Source organism: Haemaphysalis longicornis, unplaced genomic scaffold, assembly GCF_048455015.1.
Source record: "Haemaphysalis longicornis isolate Haplotype H1 unplaced genomic scaffold, Haemaphysalis longicornis Haplotype H1 scaffold_4, whole genome shotgun sequence".
NCBI lineage: Eukaryota > Metazoa > Arthropoda > Arachnida > Ixodida > Ixodidae > Haemaphysalis > Haemaphysalis longicornis.
The window spans coordinates 98,713,746-98,728,030 of NW_027526361.1; the positions used below are offsets into that span (position 1 = coordinate 98,713,746).

General features: G+C 52.3%; 1 protein-coding gene across 8 annotated transcripts in view; it reads left to right on the forward strand.

The window, feature by feature from the left end:
- Nucleotides 1–8,689: 8,689 nt before the first annotated feature.
- Nucleotides 8,690–14,285, forward strand: part of LOC144180460 (uncharacterized) — a 34,170-nt gene continuing 28,574 nt past the window's right edge. For all 8 annotated transcript variants that reach the window (XR_013324422.1, XR_013324424.1, XR_013324423.1 and 5 more), the window contains exon 1: nt 8,690–9,364. The gene's annotated coding sequence lies outside the window, so the exon portion shown is untranslated. The remainder of the gene's footprint in view (nt 9,365–14,285) is intronic.

Below are 14,285 nucleotides of genomic sequence, written 5' to 3' on the forward strand. Positions count from 1 at the left end.
CTCCGTGCTGGTATTCCGCAGCGTCTACGTATTTTGCTCGCTCGTCGCTTGCGTCCGGTTCAAGAGGGCCTTCGCTCTCGCCGAGCGCCGTTCCTTGTTGTAGATCGGGTGCATGTTCTTGGGTAACTAGTCTACCTTGATTTGACGGCGTACGTCAGGTGGTATAGCGTTTCGGTTGCCGTCCTTGTCTTGGCTGTTGTACCCTAGGCTGGCCAGGATTCGACGCCCCGTCTGGGTTGTAGAGAGTCGTTCTAACTGTGCCGCTCGTTGCGCTTCGGCGATTTCCTCGAGCGTGTTATGATAGTCTGGCTGGAGGAAGAGCGCCACGCTAATGGTTTCGAACAGGCCGAGGGCCGCCTTGTAGGTCTTTCGTACGAGTGCGTTGATCTTATTTCGCTCGTATGGAAGCCAGTAGTGGTAGGCGGCCACGTAGCCGATGTGGCTAACCACAAAGGATTGGATCAGCCTAATGAGGTTGTCTTCCTTCATGCCCACTCTTCTCGTTGTGATCCGTTTGATGAGTCGCAGCGCGTTTGCCGTCTTGGCGACGAGGCGTAGCACCGTCTCGACGTTTTGTCCGTGTCTCTCGAGGATCATGCCCAGTACTCTGATTCGTTCCACGTCGGGTACGGGAAATGTAATTCTGAACGGCGTGGACGGATCTACATTCATCGTTAATAAAATGCCACAGTTTCGGATCCGTTGGTGATTGCGGGCTTTTCTTCTGGCTTGCTTTAGCGAATGACTCATACAGCAGGAGGTCGGTTAGTACTTGATGTGGATGAGTTCTGCAAATAAAATATAGAAGGAATATATAAACAAAATATAAAACAACAAAACATAAAAATATAACAACAAAATATAAAAGAATGAAGGAACGAAAAAAACTTGAATGGCGAAGCTGTTTTAGGAGATCGTTGACGGACACAAAGTCACAAAGTGGCGTTTTAGTATCGTTATGATGTCGTGGTTGACGTCGGCAGCATGGCGTTTCAATGCCCTTATGTTGAGCAAAACCAGAGTGAGCTCGTCATTCTGGTCGACGTTTTCGTACGCCATCCTGCAAGCGCCACTTATGGTCTCCAGCGGATTCTTCGCACGCCGAGCCTCTCGAAGCGCGGCCTCTTCCTCGGCCGGCCGAGCCATGTGGAGTCAATCATCACCTACACCAGCTTCGACATCCAAGTCGCGGCCCTTCTACGGTACAAAGCGCATGCGCACGATGACACGAGAACGAACAAACGAGGGGCGGACACTATGACGTCTCTTTCTCGTTCCGAGCAAGTCACTTGTTCGCCGTATCGTGGCAACGGTTGCCACGATTCGGCGAACTTTGGAGTGTTTTTGGCCAATGTTCATTGGCCAATCTGCCTGGCATGTTTGGCTTGACTAACGTGCGCTCGAGGCACGCGGCGAACACTGGAGTTTTCCCTCTCTTTTTTTTGCCAATATTGGCCAATATCCCTAAGTGGGTATGCTTAGCTTGACGAACGTGCACTCGAGGCACGCGTGCACGAGCGCTCGGAATTTTTCTTTTGTATTTTAAAAACTGCGGACATCATACACAAACGATTTGCTCAACAGCTTCGCTGTTAAAAAAGCCTCTCGTCATTGTCGGTGTTATAAACTTTGATGAGGCCGTCACAACCAAGAGAACAGACTCAGCAAATGCTGATAAGCTTTTCAGCACGGCTGCGCAAGTAGATTGTTCATGTCCTCGATGGAACGGTGGGAAAACGGGAGGCTTCATGTGTGAGTGCGCCGAGTCATCTGTCTATGTTTATGTCTACGTCTGCGCTGATTTTCGCGGCCTCACGCGCCTATCTAGCGTGAGCCGTGTAAAAACTCTTCAGCTCGACTAGCGTATGCAGACCGCGCAAATGAGAAAAGGGAAACGGAGAGGGGAAGGTAAAAATAGCCTAATATAACGCGTTATTCGTAATCGTCTGGCACTGTTTCCAATAATCACCGCTCCGCCACCAACGGCGAATATCACGCAGCACTGGATTTACCCAACAAACAGGTGTAGAAGAGGTAAAGGGGAACCTCGCGCGCCGCACGCACATTGGCGCAGAAGAAGAAGAAAGTCCTGTTCGTGTGGGGCTGCCAAGTATTTTTCGCAAGGTTCCAACTTGCTGACTCTGCGTTATCAAGAGGTAATTCGTGCATCGAAGGAACTTCGGCACAACTTACGCCTCACCCTTAGAGCGACAGCTGCGGCGGAGACCTTCCACGGCGGAGAGCCATGGAACCACGCACCCACGCCACTCGAACCGCCAACAGGAATGCTCCAGCCACGCAAAGGACTCCTCGCAATGACCCGGGGAACCGAACAGCGCGACCTGCCGACCACGGTGCCCCGTCGAGGCTCATGACCGCACTTAACAACTTAACCCTCCGAGACCGCTTCCTTCTATTCCTCGCGATCCCCCTGATCTTCTTTTCTCTTGGTGCCCTCACATTTATATTCAGCCACGTTGTGACTAAAACGGTTGGACGCGACCGTGCACGGAGAGCCGACCGGAGAACCGCAGACGTGCTTCTTCTTACCACCCCTCGACTAGCAGTGCCAAGCTCCCGTGCGGGGACGTCTGTACGAAACGAGACGTCCACGTCAAGGCCGACCGCAGCTGGTGACACAACCCAACTGGAGGGGAGACACGTCGCTCCCAGACTTCCCCGTGCATACGGACGCAAGGGATTTCGTATACAAACTGCCTGGCGCAGTCCTGCGCGGAGCAGCACCAGCCGCACACGTGTCGTTGGCGTTGGTGAGTCGTCTGAAGATTACATGCCCGGGCGCCCGGTAATAAACAATCACGATGGCTTCGGAGATCACAACGCCGTTGTCATGGACAACGAAGACTTTATTCCAAGGGCACGCAGAAAAAGCTTCGGTGATAGCGAAGAAATTACAAGAAAAATATGGACGCCGATGCCACCCGCCTTCACCCTCGGTAATGCCCGCACGAGCACAGATGACACGTCTCCGACTTCCAAGGAAAGCGGTAGTAAAGAAGCAATGACGACATTTCTCGAGGGCACTATTGTGGGCAGCAGAGGAAGGAGCGGTGCGGTGACTGCTGCCCACGCTACTTCCGATGGAAGCAAAAGCCAATATCAGCCCGGTTGGCGCATTGACACCGCCTTTAAGAGGCGGCCTGGCACTCTGGTAACAACACTGATCCATGAAGCCTCTGCATTTCACCCGACACAGCAAGTCACCAACCAAAGTGAAGCGAAAACTGGCTGGACCCGAACGACCAGCCCAGGGGCAGTCACTGCAAGCTCAGCCCCAGCCATTCATTCCACTCAAGCCATTGACTTCAAGGAGAAAAAGACTTTTCCGGCACGGCGCATACAAAAAGCCGTTAAAGTACCGGCTGGGGCTATCGCTGCGAGACCTATGACATTTTTTCGCCAAGCAAGCCTCGTCGAATCTTGGAAAGTTACGAGTCGTGATGAGACACAAACATTTTCTCCTTGGCGCATCAAGACTGCTGTAACACTCCGTCCAAAGACCACCAGTCTAAAGCCAGTGATCGTCACTCGCAAAGCTCTTTCAAATGAAACTCGGGGCTTTGGAGAGCTCAGTACATTTTCTGCCTTGCTCATTCGCGCCGCTATAACACGAAATCCGGCCCAGATCACGGCACACTCAGCTACCGACATCCGCGGCAAGATCCCGGAGAGCTCCGGTCGATATAATGGCTCCGGCGGCACGCGACCTTTTCCAGCCTGGCACATACAAACCGCCGTAACAAATCATGCAGGGGCCGTAGCTGGTCGACCAACGGCTCCTTTCCACGAGGCCGACCGGGCTGCTTCAGGCCACGCCGCGAATCCTAGTGCCAGTCGCACTCAACGCAACGAGACTGTTGTAAGCGCAAGCATAACGACAACTCGGGCTCCTAGTTTCGTAGAGAATAAGGCTTGGTTCATTCGCACAGCTCTAACGGCTGGTTCAAGCCGCCTTACTGTGAACTCGGTCAACGGCACCAGTAGAAAGACCATTGAGACCTCGAGTCAAGCTAGCAGCTTCGGCGTAGCAGAGACTGTTCCGGCCTGGCACATACAAGGAGCCGTGAAAGGGCCTGTTTGGATTGCCAAACCAGCCCCCGTTACTACAGAAGCTCCACTATCCACTACAACGGGCGTTGCTGCTTTCGGAAAGAACAAGACTCTTGCAGCCTTGCGTGTAAATGGTGCTGTGGCGGGTCGTCCCCGCCCTACCACCGCAAAAAATGCTGTTCTGAGTGACCACACTGAGCAGGGGAGTGATGAACGCAAAATAATACCTGCTTTGATCATTCGCGACTCTGTAACTTGGAATTCAGGGCCTGTCATTTCAACATCAGCACCGGACAATCGGCAAGCTAACGGGACCATCGCCAGTCGACGCCGTCATCTAATGGAAAGAAAAACTCCCCGGGCTTGGCAGATCCGAGAAGCTCTCAAGATACACCGATGGCCTGCAAAGGCGAAAACAGGGATGGCCGTTCGTGAAGCAAGTGCGGTAAGCGCCGCTCAAGTTGCTTACTACATCGAAGGAGAGATATCGACAGCTTGGCGCATTCAACCTGCAGCTGCCACTGCAAAACCAACCACAATCGCCAGTGACGCTGTACCACCCTTCTCAACGCAAACTACTCGACTCGGCCAAAACGTTAAATACCCAGCTTGGCATATTAATGCCGCCAAAACTGCTCGTAAGGGCTCTAACGGCAAAGGCCATGGGACAACCGCAGAAGAAGCTACTCTGGGCAGCCGACCTCAACTGTCTCCCGCCAGCCGAAAAATTTTACCTGCTTGGTCTATTGGAGCTGCTGGGTGGAGGAACCCGAAATCAACCATGACAGCATCAGTGGTACCCGCTCGTGAAGCAAATCTGACTGGCCCACGCCAGGATAATGATCCCAGCAAAGGAAGCACCTATCCTGCTGGGCGCATTAACCCGACTTCAGCGAGCTTTGCACCGGCCCCTCTCGCAGAACGGAGCAAGACCATTCGTCAAAGAGTCCCCGTTCCGTTCAATGAGGCAGCCAGCTCTGGTGAGAACGCAACTCTCGCCGCTGCTCGTTCTCGAATGCTCGCGACCAGTCGACGATTGCCTACATCTGCGAACCAAGCCACGAGCTTTCTCAAGACAAGCCTGAGTCGCTCCAGTCCATGGAATGGTTCTACGGAGGCCAAGAACCTTATTGCTTGGCGCATACAGGCAGCAGTGAGGGGTCACGCGGCGACTGCCGCTGCAGGCTCAATTCCGCCCATTCAAGAGACGACGCCGGTGAGCAACACTCGAGCCATTGATTCTTCAGACAGAAAAGTCTATCCCCCACTGCGAAATCACCCTGCTTGGGCGCGCCGTTCTAGACCCAACTCTAGGTATAACGGGAGAAACGCCGGTTACCTTTTGGACGCATTCGAACCATTGCTAGATGGTGGCCCGACAGCGTCAGCTTGACTTGAGTCCGTCACTTCCCGCAACAACAGCCACCAACGTCATTCATGTCTGGAACGCGGATAAAGGGAAACTTGCACCTCGGCTCCTCCGTGGCGCTGTTAGTTGGCGTCCGAAAGCCACATGAGTGACGAACAAATGAATTGCAGACCTTAGTGCTGCCGCGGCGTATATCTACCAGGCACTATGAGCGGGCCCAATCAATAAAAGCACGAGCATTACCATGAGTGACGAACAAATGAATTGCAGACCTTAGTGCTGCCGCGGCGTATATCTACCAGGCACTATGAGCGGGCCCAATCAATAAAAGCACGAGCATTACCAAACCATGTTGTAATGTGTACCTCATTTTGGCACTTCGAGCTGCACACAGCGTAACGTGATGTTAAGCGCTCGTATCGCCACAGGTAACCCAGGTGTTGCGGGTGTTTTAATGCGTCAACGTCCTTTTAGATGCAGAGCACCTGATTCACTCGCCTTGTCCCCCTCCGGCGTCGTCGTTGTCGTCGGCGTTGTCCACCCCTCCCCCATTGTACTCGCCGCGCCAGCTGCGCTCTCCGCCGCTCACCCCCTCTCCTCTCCGATAGCGAACACTCTCTCGCGAGGGGCATTAGATTGGATTGGATTGGCTTGGATTGGATTGGATTGGATTAAAGTGGATTGTGTTGGATTAAAGTGGATTGTGTTGGATTGTTTTGCGTCATAGCCGCGGCACGTTGCGTCATAGCCGCGGCAGACGCGCTGGGGCCGGCGCATGTGCAGTACTCTCTCTCCCGCGGTTTCCTCTCCTTCGGGCGCGCTGCGCATATAACCGGTGTGCCGTTCTCCGGCGAAGCAACATCCACGCTTGGCTCAAACACCTAGAGTCCACGCCGCTTTACAAGTATACGCCAACGTCATGGGACCGGCTTACGCAGTCCCCTCAACGTTATGCGCGCTATAAAACGCGGTCCCTTCGCCGCTCCGCCTATGCGTCGCATCTACACAGTGGTTCCCGCGAGGGGAGGTGGGAGTTTTTTTCTCCAGAAGTATGTCTGACCATTCGTCCCTCTGTAACGAGGGACACGATGCATGACGCAAGATTTAATATTTAATCCAAGCCCCCTAAGTAAAAGCACTAGGCTCCCTCGCACCTCCAAGGAAGACATTGTAGAGGTGATGTGCGGAGAGGAGTTCTTGGAAGACATGTTTACGCAGTGTTTAAGAAAATCCTCCTCGGGAGTTTTTACATTTCCTTTTACTGTGCACTACACAGCGGCGTTAAAAACCACCGGAAAACAACACGAAACTCGACTGTCGAGAAAAAGAAACATCAGTGCAAAAGAAACATGGATACCGCGTTGCTCAAAATTCATGTCTGCGCGCCTGTAGCACAGGTATAACCAGTAGTAGTAGTGGTAGCACTTTTAATATGCAACAGGTGGACACGCGGTCCAAGTAGCGGGAATGGGGAATAGAAATGGGGGTTGGGATTAGTACACAGGCAACACAATATCCATGGGCACGGTGAATTTGTCTCTCTTCCCCGCTGGTTCTGTCGTTATAACGTAGCGAAATTAAGATTGCAGACCCAGCGTTCACTGTACCCGTGCTAGGGCCGCTTTTAAAGGAAAAAAATTACGGGCCAATCCACCCTGTGAAGGTGGTTGGGAAGCGAAGCTTAATACACCACCTACCACGCGTGACTACGGCCCGCTTGCGTTAATCACACGTTGCACTGTACCTGTAACACGTTCTTTACTATTTCACTTCAGAACAACGTTCAGAACGGCCTTATGATTGGGGTGATACACACTCAGACTTTGCGTTTTCACCGCAGTTATATTCTTCGTGAATGTTAAGTCGATGCATGCACGTTCCACGGATGGCAGTCGTTTGTTTGGTTTTGGGGTTGCACATGAGTCCAAATTCTTCGAGGACGAAATGGACGAACCACTGGCGCGCACACGGCTGCTACACGTGCCGTGGGCGGAGCGAACAGTGGCGCGGGAGGTCACGTGACGCTATCACGTGGCATTCAGTGAGAACGGAGGCGGTAAACCCGGAGCTGTGCTCGGTGAGTGCACCGTCTGTCTCCCCCGTGTCCGCGTACGCTCGTAGCTCAATTGGTAAAACAACGGGCTATCGCTCCGTTTCTCTATTAGGTCCAGGTTCTAGTCGTTGCAGTGCCGGTGATTTCTTTTATTTGTTCGTGGAAGTTTTCTGTTGACGCCGATGGTCGCGACAGAACACTTGGCTGGTAAACGTTCAAAGCTTCGCTTGAAAATAATTCTGTTCTCCATTTAACGACGACGATGGTTGAACGCGAACCTTTCTCGTGAGGGATCCCGTAGTTGTCGCCTGAGTTTGGACTTTGACCCGTAGACGGCTTGGATTTTGACTCATTGAGCTTTGACTTTGACTCCTACTCAGTTCGAACTTTTGATAGCACCCGCTTTGACTTTGACCCTTTGCCATTTGATTTCAAACGAAGAAAGCTTCTCGTTCTCAACCATCGTCGGCGTTAGACGGAGGGGTGAATGATTTTTCTGTCTCCTTTGGCACGTCCATGCACCCCTCTCCAAATCCAAACTGCTTCGACCGGGCCGGAATGGCGCGATTCTGCTTCCGGTTGCGCTAGCGTGCGGGCGCAGAATGTCGAGCTGCATCCAAGGAGCGGCTTTGGCGGGCCATTTGGCCCGCGGTAACGCTAGATTTCTGCCCAGGACTCGCGAGACTATGAAGTACCTTTGCCTCAGTTCCCTACAGGACAGTCTGGGCTAAACACGATGTTTTTGCATGCGCACATGCGTGCCCGCCCTTGTCGTGTCGAGGACTTTAGCGACACTTAGACTCGTATGGCGCTGCTCCCCGATGTTTTCGCATTGGGGCAGCATACCAGATGAGACATGCCTGGACGGTGGCGCTTAAGTCGGCGGACGGCAAGATTTTGGCAGCGAACTACGTCAAAGTAAAGGGCGATCGCTGTACCGTCATCGACACGGGTTACCAGGAAGCGCGTTGGAATCTACACTGGCTTCTGCGCAACATTACTGACGAAGCAGTACCGGCAGTACGCTCTGCGCTGTCACCGCAGGCGTGTCGGCGAGGTGCGCAGAGAGCGGTGGCGCGTTGACGGAATTCAAGATAAGGGTTCGACGTGCGGTCGGTAACGCTGAAGCGGGAGTAACGGTGGATGACCTGCCGCCCGAACTTCGCGTGGCGGACGTCAAGGCCCTCGTCGCGCTGCAGCACGAAGGGCCACATCCGCCGGGAGTGCAAGATGCCGCGCTGTACTTCGTGCCGTCGCTTAGGGAATGAGGCGACCGCCTGTGTCAAGTCTTGCCAGTGTCACCGGGCCGTCGGGAGACGAAGACCTGCGCGAACACCTCATGGACGAGGCAGGCGCGGAGGATACGGTAGCAGGAGCCACCGGCGAGGCGGCGAAGAAGCGTACGCCAGCGGGACGGTTTGAGGTCGCGAAGGCCGGCCATGGAGCAGTGCGTTCCTGAAAAGGAGCAGCCGGGTCAGCTGCCCCACGTCGCGTCGAAAGAGGCTAGAGGAACCCGAGCGGCAGGCCAGGAGACAACGGCGGCGTGAGCTATACCGCAGCGGGCATTACGGAAATGGATTGCAGCGGTGATGGTGCTAGTGGTGTGATAGCAAAGGGGCAGCACGAAATCAACGGAACCGTAAAAGGTGACTAACTGCCCCCCAACGACGAGCCGCTTGCGAAGGTCGTTGCAGGGAGACGGCCGGGCTTCAAACCGAAGCCCTGCGGCCCGCCAGACCGAACGAAGACACCGGCTACGCCCACTTAGTCAGCACGTCGCTTCGAGTGGTAGTCGGCATCCTTTTGATCTGTGTTTGGTGTAGCACTGCTTTTTCGAAGCACCAGCAGACTAAATGGAACTACGCAGTCGGGTGAGTATTTGTGGGGTGTCTATGGCGTCCTTGGAGTCTACAATATGCCCTTTTTTGATTTTGGGTGTGTGCGTGTGTGTGTGTGGGGGGGGGGGGGGGGGGGCAGTGCTTATTGGAGCGTTTCTGAAGCCTTTGTAGTATATGGAGTCTCTTATCTTGGTGCGTTTTGGAATGTGTATTGAGTCCTTAGTCTGTGGAGTGGCCTTTTTTAAGGGTACGGACGTAAGTGTTGCGTCCTTCTCGTAACGTGTTTTTGTTCTTTTAGGCAAGCCCTGGTGTATAGCCACGCTCAATGCCAGAGGGGTTGATGATCGGAGTCGTCAGAATCAGTTGTACTGTATCTTGGCAGACGAGGATACCGATATTGTGGCCTTGCAAGAGACCAAGAGTAAAGATCGTTTCCCCGAAGTCCGGTGTCGATCAGGAACCCAATCGCCCGGGCTCCGGTTGGTTTGGCAGGAGGCTGGCTGGGCGATGGCGTTGAAGTTCTTGAAGACGGCGGTCGAACTGACGAACTCGAGGCGTTGAGGTTGATTAAATGAAATGAAGGGTTTATATGCAGCTATTTACAGTGGGAAAACTGGGTACATGAATAATAAAGGAAAAACTGCAAACTTCAGCTAGACGGTAGCTCCGAGTGCGCACAAATCACTCGAGCTCCACAACTTCGTCTAACTCTCCTATCCTCGGAGCGTACACAAACCGCTCGAGAAACCACGGCCGAGACTCTATCTCGCCGCAAGATCCGTCTAGTTGCCCGGTGCGGCGCTGCACCCTAAACCTCCGACGCGATCTTAACCTCGACTAGGGGGCTCCTAAATCCCAACCTAGCGTTAACGGCCGAGACTCCTTGTCTTGCCGGGAACTGCCAGCTCAGCGCTCAGACAAGAAACATTTCCAACGGCCAAGTTCGGTCTTATAAAACCTCGAGATCACCCTCTCTCGGGAACTCCCCTGTAGCGTTCGTACACGCGTATGGGAGTGCCCGAATTCACGTAGACAGCTGTCACTCAGCACGTCACGGAATATTCAATGAGGCGCCGCTATCTTCGGGTCAACGGCACGCTGGCAGACGAGCAAGTTCGGGCGACCCCGCGGGGTGAAAGCGAAAGACGGCGACCGTGCGTCATGCTGACCAGGGCGCGACAACAATGGAGACGCCGGTAATCCCACCAGTCGAGCAGACGTTCCGGGAATCCGGCGGCGCTGTTTGCTTTCTCAATGGGGGTATTATCCTTGAGGTATGCGGTGGGCCAGACGATCCGTTTCCCGTGCGCGCCGTGACGAATTAGCGGTGGTTGCAGCGCAGTGTCGGCAGTGCTACGTCGCTAGACAGAGCGGCGGGTTCTCACGCGCAGCCCGGGCGCCCGGCCGCTAATCTCATAAGTGGACCTTACACCAAGGTTGAGAGGGAGGACCAAACAGCCCATATATTATGCGGCTCTTTGTGGCCCGCTATGACGTGTGTGCTTCTCACGCGGTTGCGTGGTTTGGGGGTTGCGCGCTTTACTTACGGCGTAGTGTAGGGGCGACCCCAAAGACCGTTGCCGCGTCGGATTCGGGTTGGTTTTCTGTGTGTGACTTGCAGTTGTGCTTAAACGAGTGGCGCGTTATTTGTGTGGACGGCCTCAGCAAAGGCACTGAAAGCGACCCAACGAGCGATTCGAGGCAGCAGTCCCTTCAGCCGTCGGCTCACAAAAATAATCTACGCTCGCAGGCGATTATATTTTTGTGCGCAATTCCATGCCCACCGCTTGGACTGCCTGTCTCGAGTAACTCTGTATGATATGGGTCCCACTGTTGCGGCGCTATCTAAAGAATTTGATCAATTCAAGAATATATACTGTAGAAACAAAACTGCTTGATTTGAGTCGCGCGCTCGCGTATATGAAACTTTCAGTGGTGAAATCTAACCTAGGTGAAGTTAGAAAGTTTGAGAACGAAGTTCGTGAGGTAAAGAAATCGATGGACTTCATCAACAAAAAACTCGAAGCCGCAAAAACGGAGAACGCTGCCCTTATTGCTAAAAACAATAAGCGCGAGGAGAATAACGGCGCGCTCATCTTGAGCAATACTCGCTCGAGCAATACTCGCGCTTAAACAATCTAGAAATAAAAAGCGTACCGGTGACGCAAGGTGAAGACTGTCGAAAGATAGTGACGTGTCTTGGTGACAAGATTGGATGCCCCTTAAAACCAGAGGACATCGACATGGCTCACAGGATTCGGACACGTAACAGTACACAAAAGAGCACCGTAATACGATTCTGCTCCCGTGACAAGCGTTCGGACTACCTCGCCAAAACGCGCAATGCTCGTCCCAAAACCAGAGATCCCGGCTTTCCTGCTCCTCAAGAGGCTCCGATTTGCGTTAACGAGCACTTAAGGCCGGGTTCAGGCTGTTGCCGCAACTGTAGTAACAACTCTAAAGAATGACATCATTTCACGTCTCAGCCAACCTAACTGCGTGACACGCCTTTTTTTACGTCCATAGATCACGATATGGCTTTTGCGTCGGTAGCATAGAGAAAGAAATACTATATCGGTAGTCTGAACATAGCCTAACGTCGGACAACGAGTGACTTTTCTCGAAGGCGCTCGACCACAAAAAGTAACATAAGTGGAGGTTCATCTGGACGGACCATTGTATTATCAAGGCCAGAAAGACACTACATGGACCAGTCCTCCGGCTCGCATGCTAAACCGATCTATTGAGTTTCAGTGTGCAAACACCTGGTTCATCCACTTCCAGTATTTGCTAAATTTTCTATGACCTAGGTTTCGCCTGAGCACGTCAAAAAAGCCTTGAGTAATTCGCAAGGGCTATCCGCAATACAAATTAATGCTGGGAGCTTGAGAAAGAACTACGATAATATTTTCACTTTTATTAGTTCCTGGAACACAGCTTTCCACTGCTGTGTTTTTGTGAGACTTGGCTGACGCCTTCCGATAAAAGCATTTTCATCCGAATATTGCTATCATTCCAAAGAGCCTTACGGCGGCTCTCGTCTTTACATTCATAAAAACGTTTCTTACAAACCCCGACATGACTTGTTGCTAAACGTGCCGAAATTCGAAACCGTTTGGGCAGAACTCGATACTTTCCCAACTTGGGACAGCCGTTGCAAAACTGTCTGCGGCACAGTTTATCGGTCCCCCTCATCCTACTTATCGGCTTTCTTTGGTGCCTTTTCACTCGTTCTTGACAAACTGTCTCTTGAAAAAAAAAAACGTTATAATTCTGGGCGACATTAACATTGATATTCTCAAACCTTTCGATTCTGCTTGTTCTGAGCGCATGAGTTGTTTTTCTAGCTACGGATTTCAATCGCAAATTTCTGTTCCCACCAAGGGCAGTAATAGGGGTTCTGAGTCGTTACTTGATCACGGTCTGTCAAACGTTTTCACTTCCCCCACTGTTGTTGTACTTGGGACATTGATTACAGACCACTTCCCTGTATTTCTGTACTTCGATACGAAAACCATAAACATTAGCAAATCGAACCTCAGGTCTTTCTTTGACCGCGAAAAATACTGTCACTTAATTTCGAACTCTGACTGGTCCCCTATCATAAACTAACCCGACCCTGGATTTTCTTTAGACCGGTTTTGTACTGTCATTAATTGTGCGGTTAATAAATGCACTACTCTAAGTCAATCCAATCGAAAATACTCTTGTCCACGCACATCATGGCTTAAAAGTTCTCTCTTACGTTCCCCGCGTAAAAAGAATAACCTATTACGAAAATAGCCTTCAACAGTGTGGCAATGACGTGAAAAAAATTAAAAAATACTTCACAAAATTTTAAATTAGGTGCACCAACCCGACCGAATAAACATAAGAAACATTCCTGCCTTTCATTTACTTTATTTTTTTTCCCTTCCTTCGTTGACTGCGTGTGTTCCGGGCACGACAACAGCAGCTCGTCAACTTTAAGGGATGCAAGTACGGCAGTACTGAACGATATTGCCGCCAATTTATCCCTCGAAGATGTAGGCGATAGCATGAGTAGTGCTGGAAGCGTTCGCTCCACACACATCCAAGACAATAGTCATGCGCATCTGGATAGGGTGCATTTATTCCTTAAGCTTCTGCCACAGTGTGAGGAATACCAAGCGATTCCTGTCTCATTCAGCGATCCCTGCCTGGTATCGTTAACGCTGGGTATACAATCACAAAGCGGCGACACGCCTTTTGTTTGGCCTTGTGGAAAGTGAACAACGATCTAGTGGAAGATCAAGCATTCGCGGAGGCTGTTAACGCTTGCTCACGAAAGGTTTTCTGCGGCGATGACGACACCAACTTCGCCAGTAAATGGGAACTTTTCAAACAGGAAGTAAAAATGAAAGCCCTGGAAAGATCCAGCGCAATGAAAAAATTCCCGCGCCTTCCCGCGAGGGGAACACGAGTAAATGCAGAGCATTGGGGCCTCAGTACTGGTTGAAGGCAGTGTTGCTTCCATCGCTTCTTCCGTGATGCTGGAGTAGCAGACACGAGTAAACGTGGGGGCGAGCGTCAACCAAGGAAGGAAGGAGCAACGCAGTGACTGAAGCACGAGCGACCGCTAGACGCTTTATATTTGCAGCGCGCGCAGTAGAGGGAGAGCAGTACCGGGGGGAGAGCGCGCATGCGCAAGCAGCGCGCGCCCTTCCACGCCCCACCGCGCTGCTATCACGCACCTGTTACTCCGAGATCGCGGCGGAACGAACGGGCTGACTACGACGCATGCGCGCGCCAGCTGCTGTTGAGAGAGAGGAGGGAAGGAGGACAGGCGCACCTGCTGCGGACGCGGAGCTGTTGACACCGTCCGACGCAGGAAGAGGCGAGCCTAAGAAATGCTCTGCATTTAAAATGAGTAGAAACGCAAAGCCTTGTTAAGATGTTTTTGTTGAAGAAGAGTGTGAGTCGGGCACAACGTTCA